The sequence below is a fragment of the Mirounga angustirostris genome, unplaced genomic scaffold (genome assembly GCF_029215605.1).
Source record: "Mirounga angustirostris isolate CCGP_5_RB_7025 unplaced genomic scaffold, mMirAng1.0.hap1 SCAF_7, whole genome shotgun sequence".
NCBI lineage: Eukaryota > Metazoa > Chordata > Mammalia > Carnivora > Phocidae > Mirounga > Mirounga angustirostris.
Window position 1 is genome coordinate 43,220,036 of NW_026991715.1, and position 22,829 is coordinate 43,242,864.

Below are 22,829 nucleotides of genomic sequence, written 5' to 3' on the forward strand. Positions count from 1 at the left end.
GCTTCTCCCTCTCCCTCTGTCAGCCACTCTGCCTACTTGTGCTCGCTCTCTACCTCTGTTAAATAAATAAATAAATAAAAATCTTAAAAAAAAAAAAAGAAGTGTCCAGTTTTCCGGGTGCCTGGCTGGCTCAGTTAGTGGAGTGTGCAACTCTTGATCTCATTGTTTTGAGTTCAAGCCTCACACTGGGCGTAGAACTTACTTAAAATAGTTAATTAATTAGTTAATTAAGTAGTTAAAAAATAAAATTGAGCTTCGTGGAAGCATTAGTGTAGCCATTAAAAAAAAGAAGTGCCTAGTTTTCAAGTAGAATGCCTTTACATTGTTGAGCTGTAAATATTCATACCCCAGTTGTCTTCCCAAATTTTCACTAAATTCTAACAAAAACAAAAGTGTTTCATGTTAACAGATACACTCATCTGTGTGTGTTAAAGGGAAAGGAGGGGGAGCGGTGGTGTTATGAGGATGTATCAATTGAGAAAGGGAATGGAAATGATAAATTGATTCACATGGTAACAAATGGGACAACCTGGGTAAGAAATAGTGAGACAATCCATTAACTGACCATGTTCAGTGGAAGCAGTAATCCAGAGCCAGAAGTCATAACAATAACAAGGAGAGGAGGAGGAAGCAAAAAAGGAGAAAGAAGAATGAAGACAGAGACATGAGTACCACTTGTAAAGTGTGCCAGGATTTGTTCTAAATGCTTAGCTTTAGACAGGTAATGGTGACCATGAGAACCATAACACCCAACAACTGCCTCTCTCTCCCAGAGATGCACAAAAATCTTAGGGAGGGCTTTGGACTTCCCACAGTAACCAGTGAACATTCAGGCCAATCCTCTCCAGATCTCATAACACAGGAGACCTCAGGTAACATCTGGAAAGCTTTTAAGCATTAGCCCTTACTCCCAAAAATACTCCAAAGGAAGCTTAAGACCTGGTGCAATGGTACATCACAACTTCCTTCTAGCTTCCAGCCCTGTAAGGGCGCCCAACCTCATTATTAGAACAAATTTTGTTGTAATTTCCGGTGTATCATAATGATCATGAATATTTTAAAAGGAAAAATTTTTTGAAAAATAGAAAAGGCTTGCCAGCCAACCTGTTCCTTTCATGGATTTCGATCTTTCATAGTCTCTTGCCTCTGATGTTGACGCAGGTCAGCAACTTTCTGCTTTTTCTTAATCTCACTCTAGAGTACCTAAGCTGGTTCCTAGCCTCTTCTATTAACTTCTGTTCCTAGTCTAGTCAAGTTTGAACTCAGCAGGCCCCAAACTGGTCCTATATCTCTCTGGGAATTTCCACAATTTCATAATCACCCTTGAAGGTCTCAGCTGGTTCTCTCTGTAGTAGTTAAGGCAGCTCTTGGCTGCCCTCTTCTGGATCAGGTCCCTAAGCCACTCACTGCTGTTGACCAGCAACCCAAGTCCCAGCTTCCCCTCTGAGCTGGGATAGGTGGGGTAACCATAGGTGTACATCTGCAACTCTCTTCTGCTTCCACAGAATCTTAGCAATGTTATTTTACCTACATATATATTTTTTCATTTCTTAAATGTTGTAGCTCTTTTACCAATAAGGAAGATCTTGTGGGGGAAAAAAGAAATGCTGAGGCCTCTCAGGTAGTAAAACATTAAGTGAATTCAATAAAAATAGATAACATTATCTGGCACTATCTGTTAAACCATCTCTTCCAAAAATGTCACATACAGTTTGAACATCATAGCCATTTATAAATATCTCAAAATTTAAACAAAAATCATCACTTACACTATTCTGGGACAGCTAATTTTTTAAAGAGTAAATTGAAATATGCAGAGTAAAAGAATACGCTTAATGTTCCTAAAGTTCCCACTTTCCAATTTGCCCCACGAATTATCTAAGAACACTCCCTTGGCACACACATGCATACACACACACACTCACACCTTTTCTTTGAAATATTATTAGGAATTAAATTGCTTAGGACCTTCAGACTTTCCATTCTTTCTATATTCTAGCTATGAACATATTTTGTCCCTACATTAAGAGCCCTCCTCCCAATCATATGGAAATGATTATGAGGCTGGGAAACAAGGGGGCAAAACAAAAAAGAAAAAAGGAAAAAAAGAAAAGAAAAAAGAAAGAAAAGAATTATCATACACTGCTGGTGGGAGTGTAACTACTTTGGCAAACTGGCAATTTCTACTCAAGTAAAATACGACCCACCATTTGCACTCTTAAGTATTTACTCAAAAGAAATGAAAACAGAGGCACCTGGGTGGCTCAGTTGCTAAGCGTCTGCCTTCAGCTCAGGTCATGATCCCAGGGCCCTAGGATCCAGCCCCGCATCGAGCCCCACATCGAGCCCAGCATCAGGCTCCCTGCTCCGCAGGAAGCCTGCTTCTCCCTCCCCCACTGCTTGTGTTCCCTCTCTTGCTGTGTCTCTCTCTGTCAAATAAATAAATAAAATCTTTAAAAAAAAAAATGAAAACAAATGTCCACATAAAAACTTGTATAAGAGCGTTCACAGCAGCTTAATTTATAATAGGTCCAAACTAGAAACAACTCAAATGTCCATTAACACTTGAATGAATGAACAAATTCTGACGTATTCGCATAATGGAATACCAACAACAAGGGAAAAAAAAAAAAAAGAACAGCTGCAACAGCATGGATGACTCTCAGAAATACTATGCAGAGGAGACATAGAAGAATACACATTAAGTCCATTTCTATGAGGTTCTAGAAAAGACAAATAGGCAAAACTATTCTAGGGTAGCACAAATCAGAATAGTGGCAACCTCTGGTGGGGGGTTGGTGGTCCCCAGGAATGGACACAAGAGAACTTTCTGTGGTGAAGGAAATAGTCCATATCATGCCTAGGTAGTGGTTGCATGGGTGTAGACATAGATAAAAAGTCATTGAGCTATCCATTCAAGATTTGGGCATTCTTAAATGTCAATTACATCTCAATTTAAACTAAAGAACATAGATAAAGAAAAGGAAATCAGAACATCAGTCACAGGGCTAGGAAAGAGAGCTGTCAGTTAGAGAATATCTACCTGCAACCCATAATGTTATTAAATATCCCATCCAATTTAAAAATAGAATAATTGTTAAAATTTATGTTAATTACAAATGACATCCCAAATATTGCAGTAGTTTTCCAGGCTCTGCCTTTGCTCGGGACCTGGTAAACATCCTGAGAGGGCTGAATGTTGGCCCTGGAACCAAGGCAGACTTCAGGGATACACAACTTATGAAGTAACACGGGGCTCCATGTTCAGAAGGGCTCTGCACTTGGCTTAGGGCTCTGCTGTCACCGTCTTAAAACTCTTGAAAATTCTATCTTTGAACTTCTGTTTGGCAAGTGAGCTTCAGTGGGACAATGAAGCCAGCTCAGAAACAGGAAATCCAAGCATTATGTGTGTCTGCTGTTCATTGCTGTCCATTTGCACATACCACTTGTGATGCCCATGGGCACGGAATTTCTTCCATACACAAGGTGTGGGAGTTCCCTGTGACTCAAACCAAGTACTAGGTAGCATAGTATACCTACGACTGAATAAGGAGGGAGGTCCTGACAGTTCCCAGGACCACGTTACTTCTTACACCAAAACTATTTTCCAAAACAGAAACAAAAGCAATGGTGTTCTAAAAAGCATGAACCATCAAGAAACCTTACCATATCCTTTCTTACCTTTGCTAATCCCTTGTATGAGCCGTGTGAACTTGATGACATAAAAGGAAAGGGAAATAGAGGACAACTTGTTTTTTCTTTCCCTTTTAATCACTCCTTACTCATCAGGAAGCTGAAGGTAAAATGTGTTGGTACAACATACATAGACATGTCAAGAAGTGAAAAAGTTGTGCAGCCATCACCTCAATCTTGTTCAAAGCTATTTCTATCATCCCAGAAGAAACCCTCTACCCAGGGAAGTAGTCATTTGGATTCCTTATTTACATTTTTGCTCTAATTTGTCTTTGGAAAAGAATAAAAGAATCTGAGTTTAAATTACAGCATTATAGGGCGCCTGGGTGGCTCAGTCGTTAAGCGTCTGCCTTCGGCTCAGTTCATGATCCCAGGGTTCTGGGATCGAGTCCCACATCGGGCTCCCTGCTCGGCGGGAAGCCTGCTTCTCCCCCTCCCGCTCCCCCTGCTTGTGTTCCTGCTCTCGCTATCTCTCTCTGTGTCAAATAAATAAATAAAATCTTAAAAAAATAAAAAAATAAAAATAAATAAATTACAGCATTATAAAAAGAAAGTGAAATAAAAACACGTGAGTTTTTAAATGAAAAAATAAAATGATGCCTCTTTAAAATCCTTGTTTGCCCAGGACACCTGAGTGGCTCAGTCAGTTAAGCGTGTCTTTGGCTCAGGTTGGGTCGTAGGGCTCTGTGCTCAGCGGGAAGCCTGCTTCTTCCTCTCCTGCCTGCAGCTCTGCCTACTTGTGCTCTCTCTCTCTCTCTGTCAAATAAATAAAATCTTAAAAAAAAACGAACAAAACACTGGCAGACTCCACTTCCTGTCCCTTTTGGATGCTGGCCCTTGAAACCCATTCATTATGCCCCAAGAAAGTTGAAGTAGCTTATGAAAAACGCCTACATAGAAAGGAATTGTGTCGCCCTAGTTTCATCCTTGGCTGAGTTCTCAGTATCAATCAGCAACTAACCCGCGATGAGGATGAGCTATATGGGAAGTGGATCTTCCAGCCTCCAGCTGAGATAGCTGCTTCACTTGACACTACATGGAGCAGAGATGGGCATCCCTGCTGAACCCCATTCAAATTGCAGATCTGGGTGCCTGGGTGGCTCAGTTGGTTAAGCGACTGCCTTCGGCTCAGGTCATGATCCTGGAGTCCTAGGATTGAGTCCCGCATCAGGCTCCCTGCTAGGCAGGGAGCCTGCTTCTCCCTCTGACCCTCCCCCCTCTCATGTGCTGTCTCTCTCATTCTCTCTGTCTCAAATAAATAAATAAAATATTTAAAAAAAAAAATTGCAGATCTGTGAGCTAAATAAATTATTGTTGTTGTTTAAAACCAGGTGTTGGCATTTTTTTTTATGAGGTGACAGATAACTGATATACTTCTTGGGTTCTCCTGGGAGAAAGGTGGACTTGATTTAGGACTTGGAGTTCCAGCATTTTTACCCAAGGGAGGTCAACAAAGGATAGAGGTTAAGCACATAGATCCTGGAGTTAGATTATCTTGGTTAATATTCCCAGTTCCACCGCCTACCAGTTGTGTAAACTGTAGGCAAGCCACTTATACTTGCTATTCCTCAGTTTCCTGTCCATAAAACAGAACAATAATATAATGATATCCCTATGACACTGTCATCAAGGTTAAATGAATACTTAGAAGAATATTTGACACATAGTAGGCTTCTATACCATCATTTCCAGAGCAGGAGCATCTTCATCTTTTTAAATTATCCCTCACCTGTGATTTTGCTCTCTCTAGAGCAGCTGGGCTTGAGAAAATCCTCTTACTTTTTACACGTTTAGTAACGACCTCTCTTTTAGGATCCCACTATCAGTCTGCCTCTTTACATTCTACAAGATAATGTTTTACTTTATTTATAATCAGAAAAAGTGAAAAAGAAAATCAGTAGCACAAAGAAATGAAGCTCATGCTGAAAAGCCACAGATTGGATCTGAAGCTGTCCGGTAGGCAAATCATCTCATGCATCCCATTCTGTAACATACACTAATTTTGTATTACTCTGTTAATTATAAACATTATAGATGAGCTCTAAGTTACGGGGATGCAAGTATCATGCTTATGTCAGCACTTACCTGTACTTTCAAAGTTAAAAAAAGAAAAAAACAGGTATTTTTGTTCAAAATCTGGAAAACACAAAAGAGCAAAACAATCACCCATAATTTAACAACCTGGAAGTAATTACACTGAAAATGTCAGTACCCATTTCTTAGTGAAGGGAAAATGAACCAATCTTCCAGAGATTTTATAAAGGTTAAGGAGGTGGCATCTGAAAGCAGAGGAAGCACTGTTCTTGAGAACAAGTGTTATCAGGTCCTTCAAAATAAGCTGAGGGGCATAAAAGGGTACTTGACACAAAGGCAGAAAGGTAACATTTTAAGACAATCAACATTACAACACAATGGTTATAATTTAAGCAACTCTTTTAATTTCATATGAACATGTTTCAGAACTTTGCTATTCTAATTAGCAGAACCATTCACTTATAAAATATCCACTCTTGTAAAACAATTTTACTTGTCCTTTTGGTCTGCAGGTAGCAGAATGCTTTTTGTAAATTTATTTCTTCACCCAGCTTATAAGTCATAACATTATCTCTACAGGAATTTCTGCCAGTTTGTTTACTTCCACTGACCCAAGTGGACCTCTTGGGTGATTAAAATTATCCTTCTGCCTCTTTCTACAGAGAGCCAATGGCATGAGATTTCACCTGAAGGAAGGGGGTCTCAAACGCTGGTTTGAGGCTGCCGGAAGTTATGCCCCTGAGGCAGGAACCCCACAAAGGCAGACCATCCCTTCCAGCTCCGCCCCATGTTTGCTCACAGCAACTGTCCTAATGCAGGATAGAGTCAATCTGTGGTTTTCTGGCTTTAAAATATGACACCATTTTCCCTTTCCCCAAACTGCATCCCCTAGAGGCTAGACTCAGCTGGATTGGGGCTCCCCTGCTCAGCAGTAAAAATTCTTTCAGTCAGTACTCCATCTTGGGTCTCTGTTATTTTTCCTCCTTTAATGAAGCGCCAGGTTGCAGGATGATACAGAAAGCTGTTTTGGCAAGTCAGAGAAGCATCTGAGTTTTTCAGGACAGTGATGCATTGGTTAGAAGGTCTGAAGAAAGGAGCAAGGCACCAGTGCTTAGGGAAATGGGAGAAACTGGTCCCAGGAAAGTACAAAAATCCATGAGAACTGAAATTGGATGCTTGTAAACTTGCAATAGGGCCAATCAGCATGCTTCTACAGGAGAGTCCCTGAGTATAGAGACATAATCCTCTGAAAACAAAATCCATATAAAGGAATGGTAGAGAACACTCATTTATAGTGATGAGTGCGTAAGGGACTTGGGGAGTATTAGAGCATCCAAAATTCAATCAAGATTTCTCTTTAGTTTATGCCCACCCAGGGACACACACACACACACACACACACAGATTTCCTTTTATTAAGTAATCAGATCTAGTGATTTCCTCAATTCCTTAGCATTTCTAAAAGAAAAATACTATAAAGAGATTTCTGTTTAGTCCACAAATTCCCCTTCAGTGAGGAAAGAGGGGAGGGTGGGATAGGGAAGAACTGAGAAGGCCTGAGGGAGAAGTGGGGATGACTTCTTCATGGAACTGCTCAGTTCCTGAACACTGAATGCCAGGCTCGTCCCCTGAGGCTGACCTGGGAATCTGGGAGGGTGTGTTTGTTTGTTACAAAGACAGCACTTAGGAAACCCAAATTTTGTCAACTTCTTTTCTTTTCTTTTTTTTTTTTTTAAGATTTTATTTATTTATTTGAGAGAGAGAGAGGATGAGGGGGGAAGCACAGAGGGAAAAGGAGAAGCAGGCTCCCCGCTGAGCAGGGAGCCCAATGCGGGGCTCAATCCCAGGACCCTGAGACCCTGCTCTGACCTGAGCCAAAGGCAGACGCTTAACCGACTGAGCCACCCAGGTGCCTTGGTCTAATTTCCTTTTCCAAAGATTTCCTATGTGACTAAAATGTACATTGAATACAACTGAGTAAACTGAAAGAAAATTGTACTTCCTTTCACGGAAACTCTTTACCAAGAAACATTCAGAACTTTAAGATATAATACCACTAATGACATGTCAGCTAAAATTACTTAAGTCAATATAATGCACTTGGTTTAGACTGCATCTGGAGCTTTTGCAGTCAATGCTTCCACATGTGGGACTGTTAACAGATAAACTTGAGGCACAGTAAAAATTCTAAGATTGTCATTTGACCTAAAATTGATTGGAATTGGGCAGCATCCAATCAAGCAGAGAGAAGGCACTCCAAGGAGCTGTAGAAAATGAAGACTTGTACAGGCAGAATGTAGCAGGAACAAGGAAGTTACACTAGACAATAAAGGGGGTGGTTATTGCAAGGTTACAAGCCCTTAGGGGATGGCAGGGGTGTATCAGGCAGATTACCTAACTAGTGCTGATCAGGCGACTCCCAATTGACTGGTTTAAGATTCCATTTCTGGGAGGGTCAAATGTAATCAAGTTAAGTCTCTGGTGAGGTGGGACTTAGGATATCATCTGGGGCCTGTTTCTTGTTTTTTGTTGTTGTTGTTGTTCCTGTTGTTTTTGTTTTCTTGCACAAATGCATGAGTACAACATACGAATATCCCATTATGCATTTCAGTGAAACCTTGAACTAAGCATTTATACATTGAAGTGTGTTTTATTCTTACCTCCAGTTTATTACAGTAAAGGGGGCAACACAAAATATTTGTGATTAACAAAAGGAGAAGGATGTAGGTATGTGGAGCTGAGATCCAGTGGCCTCGTGTAAGAGCTTTTCATTTTGGAATCAACAGACCCCTCTCAGAATATGATGGACACCAGGAAACCTCCCAGCCATGCATAAGCATAAACATTTGCATAAGCACCCTGTGCAAATAGAGTCACTCTTAGGGGAATATTTGGAAGGTGAAGTAATAGAGGAGGGTGTGTTTAATAGTTTAATAAATAAACTAGACTTGGTAGGGTGCAAACAGAAAGCAACTTTACTCCTGCTCAGGTTTCTGCATTTAAACCCTCTCTCTACAATGGTTCTTGTCTTTCTCAGGACAAAATCTCAGGCATATTCCATACTATTTTCACCATCACTTTCGGATCATCTATATTCCAGGCTCTCACCAATTTATGTTTTTCCTTCCCTCAAACTTTAATCTTTTCAGGTTTTAAAGCTTTGGTGGGGGTAGGAGTGTGGTCAGTGTTTTTCCTACTGTTTCCCTGCCCTGAATTTCATTGCCTCCTGTTGTTGCACTGAGACAGGCGATGGGGAGAGGAAACAAGGACGAGGAGCAGACAGCTCTCACACAGTTGTAATCTGGTACTGGTGCCCTCTAGATTGGACATATTCCAAATGCTGATTCTCTCCCACAGAGTGCTTTTCCAGACACTTGGTAAACCCTTCCCACTTTGAGAATTTCTAACCTTAAAAACTGTATTTGTGGACTCCTACTGGCTCCTCTAGCTGGCCACCTGTGAGCCTTCCTTAGCTCCTGGTTTTGACAGAGTCTCTCCTTCACCAAACTCTGGCCAGGCTCCTCTGAGCATCTGAGCCTGGAGAAAGTAGGGTTCAACCTTGGTCTATAAAGACTTGAACAAACACTGACAGTTGCTAACATTCCAAAGCTACATCCTTAGGATGATGATAGGTCTCTCCTCTCCCCTCAGCCCCATTGCTTAAAGCACCTGCCTGAGAAAACTCAATGCCACCAGAAGCATTTGCCCCTGTGGAAAGGTAGAACTCTAACTTTGATAAGGGCCAGTTAAGGAACTCAGATGTGTTTCACACAGACAAGCCTTTTGTGAGTTTTCATTTCCCTGATTCTATGGAGTCCCTGCTCTCCCCATCCCTGTTCCTTTATCCTCCCTTTAAAATGCCCAGTCCCGGGCGCCTGGGTGGCTCAGTTGGTTAAACGACTGCCTTCGGCTCAGGTCATGATCCTGGAGTCCCTGGATCGAGTCCCACATCGGGCTCCCTGCTCGGCAGGGAGTCTGCTTCTCCCTCTGACCCCCCCCCCTTGTGTTCTCTCTCATTCTCTCTCTCTCAAATAAATAAATAAAATCTTAAAAAAAAAAAAATGCCCAGTCCCTTCTGTACAAACTGAGGTTGAGTTCTGTTCACACTGGACTCTTTCCCTATTGCGATAGTATATTACTGATTAAAATTTGTCCTTACCACTTTAAGCAGAGTCTGGCTTTGTCTATCTTTGATAGTTTCCAGTAACCCACCTCTCTGCTGGAGTCACCACATCTTTCAAGTGGTCTCATTGGGTAAGATCAGCCTCCTTCACTGAGTCCATATCTGGCTCATGGATAACTTATGCATCCTCTATCCCACCAAACTTTGGATGCAGCCCTTTCCCAACAGAAAGGGCTTCCTTGCTTAGCTCTGTTGTCAGAAAAGCAGGTCATCACAGTCTTGAGACTTTTCAGGCCTGAGTCAGGTGTCCTATGTCTTCCAATCTTCCCTCTTCATTGCCTTAAGGATAGACTAAGCACCCTCCTCCCTTTGCCCATTGCCCAGGGTGTTTGGGGAGCCTGGAGAACATCATTACAATAATAAAGTGGGTGTTTGATACTCATTTCCTCTCCTTCCTAGAATCAAATTTTGACTCTTACAAATATAGATGGACTCATAGGTATCTTACTCTTTGTTGCATCCTCAGCATTCACCTGGTGCCTAGGTCAGAGTAGACTTTGTATCTAATTGTTTAATGGATGACCAACTATGCCATTGGAAAGTACACTTCATGTAAGTTAAAGGAAAGAACAACAAAGAAAATACTGAGTAAGGTTATTTTACTGTTTTAGTTTTCTTTCTTAACCAATTTTACTTTCTCACTACAATTCTACTTTTCTCTCACTCTTTGAGTCACCAGCTTTTTTCCCTGCAAAGTGATTTCCTTCCTTCACTGCCTATCCATTTTGCACTTCTAGAAGTTTGGGTAAACTCATCCTTTGCAGTAGAAAAAAAAAAAGCCTCACTCTAAGGAGACTGCCCAGAGTCTTTCTCAGATTCCCTTTTCATTCTGCTGAAGTGAAAAGAGCATCTGCCCTGGATGATAGAGGAAAACTGGATAGGATAACTTGTTTCCTTTTCAATTTATTTTCCACAAAAGGGATCCTGCTTTAAAGGAAAACTTATTTATAGATAGAATAAGTGGATTTGATTCTTCTTTGGGCTAGTCATAGTGTTGATACAAAAGAAGAGAAAAACACCAGAATTGTTACACTTACCCCATTGGTTGTTTCAGATGGCCAGTTTCTTTAGCAGAAACAGTCTTTCGCAAATGACTTTGAATATCATGCCTGAAAGAAAACATTGCATAGTATCAGTCACCTTACAGGACAGAGACTCTGAATTCATAGGTATTCCTTAGACTGAAATGGACAGAAACCCAGTACAAACTAGTAAAGCAATAAATGAAATTTATTTGCTTACATTACTGTGAAGTCCAGAGAGGATCACTGCTTTGGGGAGGACTAGATCCAAGGATTAAAAGGATGTTGTTAAGGCTCTGACTATGTTTGTCTCTGAGAGCTACCTGGTAGACAGGATGAACATTCCAGATTTTTCTTACTGGAAATTTCAGATTTACACCCTCTCAGTTTTAGTAACCCCAATAGAAAGAGAATGGCTTCCTGACAGCATCTGTAGAAAACTCTCAGAGGTTTTGTTGTAATTAGTTTGAGTCAGGTGCCCTGAATCAATACTATGGCCATGGAGATAGTATTCTAATTAGGCAGGTCTAGGACACATGTCCACACCTGGAACTGAGTTCAGGGGTGAGGGGATGTCAATCCCGCTCATACTACACGAAATGGGTTCCCTCAAAAAACTGGCATTCTGTTATCAGAAGAAGAAGAAGAAAAGAATTGCTTGCCAGACATTTCCCTTGCTGATATGTGGGTGTATATAAGTATATATAAATGTATATATATTTGTTTTGTTTTTTACAAAAGGTCTCCTCTTTAAACTCCCTCCAAGCGTGAGGATTTAAAAGATGGCAATTTCTTACACTTCTCTGTTATCCACTCCAATATTTAATAAATTTCTTCCTTTCAGAAGGAAGAAATCATCTCATTTCTAATGAAAATCATTCATGTTTTAACTTATAAGCACCTTTACTTTTGTCATAATCTTGATAGAGAAGTCAAACAGCAGTGACAAAGTTTGCTTTAATAACTTTATAGCTTGGAAAAAGAGAAAATTAGGAAGAAAAAGAAAAGAAAATCAAGAAGGAAAAGCACAAATAAAATAGATGCAAAGTAACTCCAAGAGTAAAGAAACATGGTTCTAAGATAATCAGTAGCCTTAGTTATCACTGGAGTGAGTGCTGGAGATGACTGAGGTTAACACTGGGAATACAGCTTATTATGGAAATTTTGCCAAGTTTTATTTCTTGCCCAGTTGAGTTTGTGGGCAAACCTATTTCTCTGCCTTGGTCTCCTAACTCCGGGAATGCCACCAGCATCAACCCACATGACTAAATTAGAAACCACATTTAATCATTGACTTTTTTCTTGCCTTATCTTCACAAACATTTAAACATAACAATCTCTGTCTCCACTCTTGAATCGGTTCACATCTTTCCCTGCCCATTCACTTACTCACGCATTCCTCATGAAATCTAGAGTCCAGGGGGTGAGGCATATATCCAACGAATAACCACGTGAATAACTGTTTAATTTATAACTATGTTCAGTGCTATAAGGGAGAGTACAGAGGGAGCAGGATGTCAGAGAAGGCTGCCTAAGGAAGTGACATTCAGGCTGAGACTTCAAAGCTTATAAGAACTGGTGGCAGAAAGTGGGAGACGCCATGTGTTCCAGCCAGAAAGACCAGTCTGTATGATGACCCTTCACACGATTGCATGTGTTAGAAGGAAAATGGACGGGGATTACGATGTGTAGGAGAAACTGAAATCTTTCATTTGGATTACTGCAATAGCCTCTTAGCTTCTTTCTCTTCCTGGAGTTTCATTTTCCTAATGTTGTTTTCAGAGGATCATAAGCAGGCTCTTTGTAAAGTGTGAATCCAATCATGACTTTCTTCTTTAAAATACATTAGTTTCTCCTTACCCAGAGGGGATATGTTCCAACAACCCCAGTGGGTGCTTGAAACCACGGATAGTACCAAACCCTATATATATTATGTTTTTTTCCTATACATCCATACCCCCGATAAAGTTTAATTTTCTTTAAGTTTAACTTATAAATTAGTCACAGTAGGAAATTAACAACAATAACTCGTAATAAAACAGAGCAATTATAATAATATAGTTAGTCCTTGAACAACGTGGGGATTAGGGTTGCTGAATGTGCAGTCAAAAATCCGCATGTAACTTTTTGACTCCTCCCAAATTTAACTGTTGACCAGAGCCTTACCTACCGGGAACATAAACAGCCGATTAACATGTATTTTGTATATGTGTTACATAACATATTCCTACAATAAAGTAAGCTAGAGAAGAGAAAATGTTAAGAAAATCATAAGGAAGAGAAAATACATTTACAGTGCTGTATTTACCAAAAATACCCCACATACAAGTGGACCTGCACAGGTCAAATCCGTGTTGTTCAAGGGTCAACTGTATACTATAATAAAAGTTACGTGAAACTGGTCTCTCTCTCAAAATACCCTATTGTACTGTGTTCACCCTTCTTGTGGTGACATGAGATGATAAAATGTCTCTGTGATGAGATGAAGTGAGCTGAATGACGAAGGCATTGTGATGTGAGGCTACTACTGACCTTCGGACGATACAGAGGATCATCTACTTCCGGATCCTGGTTTACTGCGGGTAACTGCAACCTTGGAGAGGTGCCTGGGTGGCACGGTCAGTTAAGCAACTGACTCTTGATTTTGGCTCAGGTCATGCTCTCATTGGTCTTGAGATCAAGCCCCATGTTGGGATTAACTAGGAGTCAGCTTGGGATTCTATCTTCTCCCTCTGCCCCTTCCCCTGCTTGATCTCTCTCTCTCAAAATGAATAAATAAATATTAAAAAAAAAAAAAAAAGATGGGCGCCTGGGTGGCTCAGTCATTAAGCCTCTGCCTTCGGCTTAGGTCATGGTCCCAGGGTCCTGGAATCGAGCCCCGCATCCGGCTCTCTGCTTGGAGGGAAGCTTGCTTCTCCCTCTGGCCCTCCCCCTGCTTGTGTCCCTTTCTCGCTGTGTCTCTCTCTGTCAAAGAAATAAATAAAATCTTAAAAAAAAAAAAAGAGAGAGAAAGCTTGGAAAGCAGAACTGCAGATAAAGGGGGACAAACTGTAAAAGTCAATTACACCTCCAGGGTTCATTGTATTCCATTTCTACAGATGATAAAGGATACAGCATATTGAAATAGACAACAAATCTTTTTAAAATATTGTAAAATGTGTTTTTCACCTTATCCACAACAGTTTACATGCTTATAGTCCGGCTGTAGGTTTAAAATTATAAAACCTGTGTAAGAAGAGCCTGTGTTTTGGAAGTCACATATAGAGAGAGAACATTTAAACATTTTTGCCGATAATTTGGGAACTTTAAAATGTGTTTCACATTCGTGTTCATGCTAATGGTGTTCCTCCATACTTCCTAGTACAGAGAGAGGGGCAGAGAAGTGGACGTGCCAATTAGGGAAACTGGGCCATCCATAACTGAAGCCTGGAGGAGTATTTGTCAACCTATGTATCTGTTTTGTTTAAAGAGGTAAGTGGTCAATTTTCCAGTGTTAGTCCTAAATTTATTTATTTATTTATTTATTTTTTAAAGATTTTATTTATTTATTTGAGACAGAGAGAATGAGAGACAGAGAGCATGAGAGGGAGGAGGGTCAGAGGGAGAAGCAGACTCCCCGCCGAGCAGGGAGCCCGATGCGGGACTCGATCCAGGGACTCCAGGATCATGACCTGAGCCGAAGGCAGTCGCTTAACCAACTGAGCCACCCAGGCGCCCCGAAATTTATTTTTTTAAAGATTTATTTATTTGAGAGCGAGAGAGCGTGAGCCTGTGAGCATGAGCGGGGGTGGGGGGGCGGAGGGAGAGGAGAGAGAAAATCTCAGACTCCCCGCTTAGTGGGGAGCCCGACATGGGGCTGGATCTTGGGAGATCATGACCTGAGATGAAACTAAGAGTCCTATACCCAACACCCATGTGCCCAAATCCTATATGAAATTTAAAAACTGATTAAAAGGAGAAAATTTTGATAAATTTAAATTTATAATCATAAACTGAGGAAGTCTTAATATAATCAGGCACCTTTTCTACTGGAAAGGAGGTTAGAAAAGAAGCTCAAAAATAGTAATCATCCCGGGCGCCTGGGTGGCTCAGTTGGTTAAGCGACTGCCTTCGGCTCAGGTCATGATCCTGGAGTCCCTGGACTGAGTCCCGCATCAGGCTCCCTGCTCAGCAGGGAGCCTGCTTCTGCCTCTGACCCTCCCCCCTCTCATGTGCTCTCTCTCTCTCATTCTCTCTCTCAAATAAATAAATAAAATCTTTAAAAAAAAATAGTAATCATCCTTATTATGTTCAAGTAAAGAGATAATAGGACTAGTATAAAATGTTTTAAATTAAGAAATCAAATCTTATGTTAATCTTTAAAATGGAACACAGGCAAAATGAAGACTTTTTAAAATATGGGGAATTTTAGAACATACAAAATAATAAATGGATGTAAAACTGTATATACACTATGACACAAAGATATAACATGCAAAGAACAAATGCTTGATAGAAATACATTAATATTTAAGGCTCCTTATTTCTGGGTGGTGGATTATAGGTGATTTTTTTTCTTTTTTTTTTATTCTTATGTTAATCCCCATACATTACATCATTAGTTCTAGATGAAGTGTTCCATGATTCATTGTTTGTGCATAACACCCAGTGCTCCATGCAGAATGTGCCCTCCTCAATACCCACCACCAGGCTAACCCATCCTCCCACCCCCCTCCCCTCTAGAATCCTCAGTTTGTTTTTCAGAGTCTATCGTCTCTTATGGTTCGTCTACCCCTCCGATTTCCCCCGCTTCATTCTTCCCCTCCCGCTACCTTCTTCTTCTTCTTCTTTTTTTTTTTCTTAACATATATTGCATTATTTGTTTCAGAGGTACAGATCTGAGATTCAACAGTCTTGCACAATTCACAGCGCTTACCAGAGCACATACCCTCCCCAGTGTCTATCACCCAGTCACCCCATCCCTCCCCCCCCCACTCCAGCAACACTCAGTTTGTTTCCTGCGATTAAGAATTCCTCATATCAGTGAGATCATATGATACATGTCTTTCTCTGTTTGACTTATTTCACTCAACATAATACCCTCCAGTTCCATCCACGTCGTTGCAAATGGCAAGATCTCATTCCTTTTGATGGCTGCATAATATTCCATTGTATATATATACCACCTCTTCTTTATCCATTCATCTGTCGATGGACATCTTGGCTCTTTCCACAGTTTGGCTATTGTGGACATTGCTGCTATAAACATCGGGGTGCACGTACCCCTTCGGATCCCTACTTTTGTATCTTTGGGGTAAATACCCAGTAGTGCAATTGCTGGATCATATGGTAGCTCTATTTTCAACTTTTTGAGGAACCTCCATACAGTTTTCCAGAGTGGCTGCACCAGCTTGCATTCCCACCAACAGTGTAGGAGGGTTCCCCTTTCTCCGCATCCCCGCCAACATCTGTCGTTTCCCGACTTGTTAATTTTAGCCATTCTGACTGGTGTGAGGTGGTATCTCATTGAGGTTTTGATTTGGATTTCCCTGATGCTGAGCGATATTGAGCACTTTTTCATGTGTCTGTTGGCCATTTGGATGTCTTCTTTGGAAAAATGTCTGTTCATGTCTTCTGCCCATTTCTTGATTGGATTCTTTGTTCTTTGGGTGTTGAGTTTGGATTATAGGTGATTTTAATTTATTTATACTCTTCTGTGTCTGCCAAGCTTTCTAGAATATATACTATTTTTATACTTAAAAAACTGAAATGAATGAACACCAAATTTATTGATCCAATTTATCATCACATGTCATCATAATTGATGAGATCATTTCAAAATTAAAATTATACTCTATTATTTTTCATTTGTTATATAACTTAATTAAAAGCTTTATTTCTTGTAGAGCAGATTGTTTCTGAAACATTCCTCTTAAAAATGTTTTCATTTTTATTAACCAGTCTTCCTTCATCCAGGTAGTATTTATGGAGTATTTACTTTGTGCCCAGCCTTGTGCCAGGTGCTGGGGAAACAGCAGGGAACAAAATGGGCATGGGCTCTTGCTTTATTAAACCCACTGAGGAGAGAGACCCATTAAATGGATCAGCACAAAACTGTGAAACTTGCTAGGAAGAAAGAGGAACACGAAAGTATTTTTTTTTTCTTAATACCAAAGAGAACGCCTTTGTGAGTTCGATTTTTTCCAATTTAGGTAGTTGAGCCTCAACTCAGGCTGTCTGTGAACCACCAGAGTGTGATAGCAGGACCACAAGTGGTAGTCAACACAGAACAAGAGAGGACCTCTGCACCTAGGCAGTGACCTAAAACAGGTAAGGCTGTGCTGGTGCATGGGAACAGGAGCTGAGTGGATTATGGATGCTTCAGTCATTCGTCCTGCCAGTTATGTTTACTGAGGACCTTCTATGGGTTGAGCATTGTTTCAGGGAAAGGGGATGAATGGAATAGTGCCCCTGACAAGGGTCACACCATCTAGAAAGTGGGACATACAAGAGAACGAATGCTGATACAAGTGAGTGTAAATCCATGTGAGAGTCCAGAGAAGGAAGTTCTGAGCTTTACCTGACTGTGTTTTACCTGAGTGTTATTTGAACAGGGTCTCCAGGGACAAGAAATAAGAGTTTGCAAAGCAGGGAGTGGAGAGGAGAAAGGCAATCTAGTTAAAGGGAATAATATTTGCATAAAATGTTTAAGAACAAGGGCAATTCTGAGAACAGCAGTTAGTATGGGGCTAAAACAAAGACTAAACGTGGGGAAGCGATGCATTTAACAAAAATTGGAGAATTTACACTGTGGCTGAAACTTTGCTAGTTGCTATGAATAAGAAAAAGGCTTGGCTGCTGCTTTCAAGGATATTTGAGTTCAGTGGTAGAAATAGGAAATAAAATCAGAAATTACAACCTAGTATAGTAAGTGTAGGAGAAATGATAAGGAAGGTCCTGGACACCTCTTCAGGATCAAGGTAGAAGTAGGAATGGGTAGATGATTAATCAAAGTGGTAAGCATAGGATTGCACAATGGGAACACAGAAAAGGGACACTGGATATAGCTTTGAAGGATTCAAGGTTTCCAATACAAATTATTTTATTATGTTCCTCAACTGTTGCAGATTTTTGGGTAATTAAGTTTTAAACATTAACTTATTATAAAATAGTATATCAGATAGTATAGCAGTGAATAAAACAAAAATCCTGATTTAAAGAACATTAAAGAGTTACTCTCTAGGGCACCTGGGTGGCTCAGTTGGTTAAGCGGCTGCCTTCGGCTCAGGTCATGATCCTGGAGTCGTGGGATCGAGTCCCACATCAGGCTCCCTGCTCAGCAGGGAGTCTGCTTCTCCCTCTGACCCTCCCCCCTCTCATGCTCTATCTCATTCTCTCTCTCAAATAAATAAATAAAATCTTTAAAAAAAAAAAGTTACTCTTTAAGCAACATGATGATGAACCCATATGCATATATATGTATGTATATATATATACATACACACACACTGTTGTGCTACACTTTCCTCTCACAATATATTTTTTTAAGTAGGTTCCATGCCCAGTGTGGAGCCCAGTGTGGAGCTTGAACTCATGACCCTGAGATCAAGACCTGAGCTGAGATCAAGAGTTGGACACTTAAGCAACTGAGCCACCCAGGTGCTCCACTATGCTTTTATCTCTTAACAAAATATTTTGAACATTTTTCTACATCAGTATGTATCAGTCTACCATATTCTTTTTTTAAGAGCTGTATGGTATTCTCTTATATAAAAAACCTTAGTTTAACCAGTACTCCGTTGATAGATATTTAGGTTTTCTAGTTTTCTTTTTTTAAAAAAGATTTTATTTATTTATTTGACAGAGGGAGACACAGCGAGAGCAGGAACACAAGAAGGGGGAGTGGAAGAGGGAGAAGCAGGTTTCCCATAGAGCAGGGAGCCAGATGCGGGGCTCGATCCCAGGACCCGATCTGAGCTGAAGGCAGACACTTAACGACTGAGCCACCCAGGCACCCCTCTAGTTTTCTCTATTACAATCACATTGGAAATGAATACCTTTGTTTATACATCATGTATACTTGGGCTAACATTACTTTGGAGCAAATTACTTAATCTCTTTGCGGCTGATATCTACAAAATCATTGAGAGAATTATCAAACTAATTTACTTAATTAAAATTTCTTGCATAGAGATTGGCTAAAGAAATGTTCTCTTAAACTACTATAATGTTATGTTCATTAATAAATTAAAACAAATATGTGATAAATCTTTTCTTTAGTTTTCACTGTGAATAGAATAAAATAATAGAAAACCTGCTGGTTGGAGATAGGTTCTTATATTTAATTGTTCAGTTTGCTTTTTATTTTTATTTTTTTTAAGATTTCACTTATTTATTTGTCAAAGGGAGAAAGAGCAAGCAAGCACAAGCTGGGGGAGCAGCACAAGCAGGGGGAGTGGCAGGCAGAGGAAGAAGCAGGCTCCCCGCTGAGCAAGGAGCCCAATGCGGGGCTTAATCCCAGGATCCTGGGATCATGACCTGAACTGAAGGCAGATGCTTAACCAACTGAGCTACCCAGGCATCTCCTGTTCAGTTTGCTTTTTAAAAAATGATTAGGAAAGTAACAAAGTCGGGTGTCTGGGTGGCTCAGTTGGTTAAGTGTCTGCCTTCGGCTCAGGTCATGATCTCAGGGTCCTGGGACTGAGCCCCACATCGGGCTCCCTGCTTAGCGGCGAGTCTTCTCCTCTCTCTCCCCTACCCCTACTCATGCTCTCTCAAATAAATAAAATCTTTAAAGAAAATGAAAAGTAACATAGTTTCTTATGAAGTATAAAGAATAAAATAAAGATTCTCTATTATTCTGCCACCTAGAAATTAGCATGGTTTAACATTTTTGTAACTATTCAGTTAGGTGTTTGTCCTTTGATTCATACTTCATTTAATCAAAAATAGAACATTAGGTATTTTTATAACCTTTTATTTTTCTTATTGGCATGCTGTGAAACTTATTTCATATGACCTTTTTTTTTTTTAATCTTATTTGTCAGAGAGAGAGAGCACAAGCCGGGGAACCGGCAGGCAGAGGGAGAAGCAGGCTCCCTGAGGAGCAAGGAGCCCGATGAAGGACTCCATCCCAGGCCCCTGGGACCATGACCAGAGCTGAAGGCAGACACTCAACCAACTGAGCCACCCAGGCTTCCCAACCATTTTCTTTTTACAAAGAAGTACATCATGATATTTGTTTATTTATTCATAAGTAATCTCTACTTCCAACATGGGGCTTGAACTCATAACTCTGACTCGAGTCACATGCGCTACCAACTGAGTGGTTCAGGTGGCCCTACATCATCATTTTTATTTTTATTTTTAAAGATTTTATTTATTTATTTGACAGAGACACAGTGAGAGAGGGAACGGGGGGAGTGGGAGAGGGAGAAGCAGGCTTCCCGCGGAACAGGGAGCCCGATGTGGGGCTCGATCCCAGGACCCTGGGATCATGACCTGAGCCGAAGGCAGACGCTTAATGACCGAACCACCCAGGCGCCCCGTACATCATCATTTTTAATGGTTTTGTATTTTATACATGGATGTGCTGTACCATAATTTATTTACTCAGTCTCTTCATTTTATAGGAATTTAGGTTGTTGCCAATTTTTTTTTGTAGTTATAAGCAATATATTAATGAATGTCTTTAAAATTGTTGGACACCTTTTCCACTATTTTATTAAAATTAATTCTAAGATGTAGAATAGCTGGGCAAAGGGTATCTTAAAGAACTTTTTTTTTTTATGAAAGCCAAACTATCTTCCAGAAACTCTGCACAGATTTTGATTCTTTTTTTTTTTTTTTTAAGATTTTATTTATTTGACAGAGAGAGCACAAGCAGAGGGAGAGAGAGGGACAAGCAGGCTCCCTGCTGAGCAAGGAGCCCGATGTGGGACTCGATCCCAGGACCCTGGGATCATGACCTGGGCCGAAGGCAGCTGCTTAACCGACTGAGCCACCCAGGCGTCCCAGATTTTGATTCTTGATATGGTTATGCAAATACCTATTCCTTCTACCCTCATCTAGGTTCTTTTAAAATTTTTGCCAGTCTAATAGGTGAAAAGTAGTATCTCGTTAGTTTTATTTTCATTTTTAAAAAAATTTCTATTGAGGTATAACATCTTTTCATATAATTTGACATACACATGACTAGCTTGTTTTTGTCCTTTGACTTTCTAAGAGATAGTATGGTTATCTTTTCCTTCATGATTTGTAAGAGCTCTTGATATATTTATTATGTAAACCGAACATTATTAGACATTAATAGTAACTGAGTATGTATAATTAAATATTAAGCAGTTTGTGTGAATGTTAAATTGTTTCTCCATTTTATTATTTTTTTAACTTTATGTCTTGTGCCATTGGAAAGGCACAATTTGTGTGCTCAAATTACCTATTTTTGGTTTGTTTCTGGAATGCACATCATGCTTAGAAATAGAGAAGCAGGTCCTGTCCCAATACATAAATTATTTATACTGCAGCACTGTGGTGTGGTGGAAAGAATGTGGATTAAGACTCTCTAACACGTTGAAGATGGACAGCCAAGTTGGTGGCGCTCAGCTTCCATGTCGCGCAACCTTAAGTACATGACTTGACCTGAACCAGTTTCCTCATCTGCAAAACGCGACAAACAACACCCACTTCATAAGTTGGTATAAAGACAACATGCCTAGCACAGACAAGGCATCCAGCTTGTGTTAATGCTCTTTTCTTTTCTTTGCTCTCGGCGAGGTATTAATTACAAGAAGTGTCTCTCTCTTCGATGCAGACCAAAAGGTTGGGAAGTGTAATTTTTGTTGAGTTTACATTCAAACATTCTATCGGGGAGCTTTTAGAAGCAGTCCATTAAACTACAAACCCCATAATGCATATAAAATGACCATAAAATTTCTGTGTATGAAGCCTTTGTAGCTTGGGGGAGTGCGGAGAGCCACGGACTTTTTATTTACTGGATTTTCTCTCGTTGAGACACCTCCCCCCACATTTTCCCCTAAGCACATGCGGTTACTTTTCTTCCTCTTAGAAAGCTAACTTCACAGGTTTCAAAGTGAGCTTTCAGTTACAAAGCGAGAAAGTATCTCAATTAGAAAACTGTGAGTATCATGAAATTCATTAAAAAAACACACAAAACTGTGGGGTGTGTGGGCCATAATAATAATTCTCACCTCCCGTAGACTTAGCAGAAAGAAAAATGACTGGCACGATTACATCTAGTAGCCATTTTTACCCTTTGAGAATCTGAGCTTTGCTGCCACCGAATTAGTCCCCTCTCGTCAGCTACCGGCCTCCCGTCCGAATTATTTACGTCCGACACACTCGTATTTGCATACGATGGTGGATTCACTGCTGCTGGGCGCCCAATTAGCCCCGCGCCTGCACGGCCAGCGCTCCGCCCGCGCGGGGCCGTGTACTGCCGAGCATGTGATCTCTCTTCCGCCCAGGCCCGAGCGCGGTACCCGGCAAGTAAAGCGCGCAGCGGCCGCTCCGAGCGTCCAGCCAGGGAAGACGCCGCGCCACGCGCCACTCTAGCTCGCGCGGCTGCGTCCCGGCTCGGCCTTCTCTTCTCATCCTCCCGAAGGCCCCACCATCCCAGGCTCCCGGGCGGCCCCGGGCGGGGGAGGGGCGGGAGGAGGGGCTCCTCAGGGAGCGGCGGGGAATTCCCCCTTCCACCGAACGTTCCCGATTGTTCACCATCCTCACGTCAGCAGCAGGGGGTAATCCCCGACTCCAGCTGCTCCTGACGTCACTGCGCGGAGCCACCGCCCCCCACGCGCCCTTACCTCCGGGGCTTCCTCGACGCTCCGCCCCCAGACGTAGCCACGCCTCATTCCTCCCCCCCGCCCCAGTCGCCCGACGTAGAGGGCGGAGCTTTT

The 22,829-nt window shown here is 41.1% G+C and overlaps 1 long non-coding RNA gene across 1 annotated transcript; it reads right to left on the bottom strand.

The window, feature by feature from the left end:
• Positions 1 to 3,094: 3,094 nt before the first annotated feature.
• LOC123857896 (uncharacterized) lies at positions 3,095 to 22,751 on the bottom strand. Its single transcript, XR_010413074.1, has 4 exons — positions 22,122 to 22,751; positions 10,948 to 11,019; positions 5,779 to 5,829; positions 3,095 to 3,793 (listed from the first exon to the last, which is right to left on the bottom strand). It is a non-coding gene; the product is annotated as an uncharacterized LOC123857896 (long non-coding RNA).
• Between the last annotated feature and the right edge of the window lie 78 nt (positions 22,752 to 22,829).